We start from the raw sequence: 3,280 nt of genomic DNA on the forward strand, positions 1-3,280 counted from the left end.
GCACACAAAGGACAAACCCATACCCTTACTAAAGTTAGTACGGTACGGAGCCGACTAGTCGACTCTTTGTCCACCAACTTTAGGCAAGGATGCCTGCTCAAGAATAGTGTTTTTGTACTATTCACTGTAGCAAAGGACAAGCCTTCCTCTTAAGGCTTGACACGCACTCTAAACCCTACCTTACTGCATTAAATGTTCATTTAATGCAGTGGGTATAAATAGAAGTGTTTCTTCTTCATACAGAGTGCGCGCATCACTCTCTTACCATATTCTTACTTCAAGTTTCTTCTAGCTTAAGTAAAAGATATTTCTTTTAGCATTCTCTTTTCTTGTATTTGTTAAACCTCTGTGTGTGACCAAAGGTTGTTTAGATAGGTTTCCTATACCTTATCTTTCCACAAACAATCTTGTAAAATCTGTATTGATCTTCTCTATCAATATATATTTTAAATTTGAAAACTTTGTGTTTGTATTCATCCCCCCCCCTACAAACTGTTTCATATCTTGTAGAGGGTTTCAACAGAAAAGATGAGTCGATTACAATAAGATCTTCTTCCATTTTTTGAAGATGAGTATAATCAGATTGCCTTAAGTATAATAATTACAGAAGACTTGCATCTAGAGCAGCTAGATGTCAAGACAACATTCTTACATGGAGATCTTGATGAAGATATCTACATGGTGCAACCAGAAGGGTTTCAGGTGGCTAGAAAGGAAAACATGGTGTGCAAGTTRAAGAAAAGCTTGTACCATTTGAAACAAGCACCGAGGCAATGGTACTTAAAGTTTGACAACTTTATAAGGAGGAAGGGGTAYATGAGATGTCGCATGGACCATTGCTGTTACTTGAAGAAATTCAAGTCTTCCTATATTATCTTGTTGTTATATGTTGATTGCAAGATAAGATATAAAAGAAATCAACATATTAAAGAAAAAAATATCTCAAGAATTCGAGATAAAAGATCTAAGGGCAGCAAAGCAAATTCTTGGTATGAGCATCAAAGGAGATATAGCAGATGGCACTCTAAAGTTATCCCAAGAGAAATACATTGGGAAGGTTCTAGAGAAGTTCAATCCAAAGGATGCTAAGGTCAGAAGTAAACCCCTAGGTCAATTCAAGCTTAGAAAGGAACAATCACCTGAAATGGATACAGACAAGGAAGAGATGGCGAAAGTTTCTTATGCATATGCAATTGGTAGCTTGATGTATGCCATGGTATGCACAAGACCAGACATTGCTCATGGAGTGTGTTGGGACTTCCGCCTCATCGTTCCCTCGAGCCGGTCAAATCCGCGATTCTTAAACCCAAAGCTCCTGTAGCAATGCAGGAGCATCCCACATCGGTGAGGCTAGGGGGATTCGTCTTCCTTATAAGGAAGGGGGGATCTTACTCCTACCAGTGACGCGTTTTAAACCCGTGAGGGGTTGTTGCCGGAAGGGGCAGCACAAAGCAGACAATATCATGTGGGCGGTTCCCTAGTATCGGTCCAACAATTGGTATCAGAGCTAGGACCGCACCAATGTAGGGGGAGGAATGTTGGGACTTCCGCCTCATCGTTCCTTCGAGCCGGTCAAATCCGCGATTCTTAAACCCAAAGCTCATGTAGCAATGCAGGAGCATCCCACATCGGTGAGGCTAGGGGGATTCGTCTTCCTTATAAAGAAGGGGGGATCTTACTCCTACCAGTGATGCGTTTTAAAGCCGTGAGGGGTTGTTGCCAGAAGGGGCAACCCAAAACGGACAATATCATGTGGGCGGTTCCCTAGTATCGGTCCAACAGAGTAGTAGTTCATTTATATCAAATTTAGGAAAAGAGCATTAGGAAGCAATCAAGTGGCTTTTACACTACTTAAAGAGCACATTAAAGCTAGCACTATGTTTCAAAAAGAAAGGTGTTATCTTTGATGGCTATGCAGATGCTGACTTGGGTAGTTGTTCAGACTCAAGCAAAAGTACTATTGGTTATGTGTTCACAATGGGAACAACTATTAGTTGGATCTCCAAATTACAGAGAAGTGTTGCTCTCTCAACCATAGAATCAAAATACATGGCACTTGTAGAAGCAAGCAAATAGCTTTTATTGTTGAAGAACTTTCTTTTAGAATTAGGCATGAAACAAAAAAGATTGTGCCATATACTATGATAACCATAGTGCAATAAGTCTAGCAAAGAATCCGGTGTTTCATAGTAGGACGAAACACATAAAGATGAGGTATCACTTTAACCGAGATTTGGTAAGTGATGGAATTTGGTCATTAAGGAAGATCATTGGTTCAAAGAATCCTGCAAACATGTTTACCAAGGTGGTGACAACTGATAAGTTGAAGCTTTGCATAGCTTCAACTGGCCTTCTAGATGATTGATGAAGAAGGCGTCGCACTAGTAAGAGGGACTTATACATGATAGGGGTTGACTGGAGTTACGGAACATGGATGGCAGTGGAGTTGATCAGCCGCAAGTGGGAGATTGTTAAGTTCTAGAGTCTGATTAATTGGCAGTTGAACCAAATATTAGAGAAAAGAAACTCCCAAGATTTTGGGTCCGACCAACTTGGGAGTTTAACCTATTTTTCTTCTATAAATTCAATTTTATGTAATTGTAAACCCAAGTTGTCATATTAATAAAACCCTTATTAGTATGGCAGTGGACTAGCTTGATCGATCAATTGAACCACGTAAAATCCTGTGTGTTTTTTTTTCATGTTCTTACTTTATCGTCGTCGTGTTTGTGTGACTGATTTTGAGCATCTTTTATCAATAATACGTTGAAAAATTGTTAATTTTGAGATATTAATATAGGGGTGTTATTTACTAATAAATAATTTAAACATTTAATCATTCGTAAAATACATTTATTAAGTCATTTTTTATCACATATTTAAACTTTATCACCGACAAAATACTTATTTAAAATATAAAATGGATAGATAGGATTGCAATTGAAAGAGATCGATGAAAATACATAAATACAGCAACTAAAGTCAAGATTGAATTCCGTATTAATACTTCGTTTTCGAAGTTAAGTTCGGGTTTATTTATAAATCGCATGAATTGATTATTAAATATTAAGTTTATCTATATAAAACATTTGATAAAAACTTTTAAAAATCATTTTTATGCATGAAATACTGTTTATTGATGCATATTACTTATAATTTAATATTACAAATAAATTATGCGTAAGTACAACGTATTAAAAAATTTTGTTTGAATTCGTGTAACTAACTGCAGATAAATATGATCAAACACAAGATAAACATCTCATTTGAATTATAAAAA

Source organism: Cynara cardunculus (assembly GCF_001531365.2).
Source record: "Cynara cardunculus var. scolymus isolate 2C chromosome LG 17, CcrdV1, whole genome shotgun sequence".
NCBI classification, from domain to species: domain Eukaryota; kingdom Viridiplantae; phylum Streptophyta; class Magnoliopsida; order Asterales; family Asteraceae; genus Cynara; species Cynara cardunculus.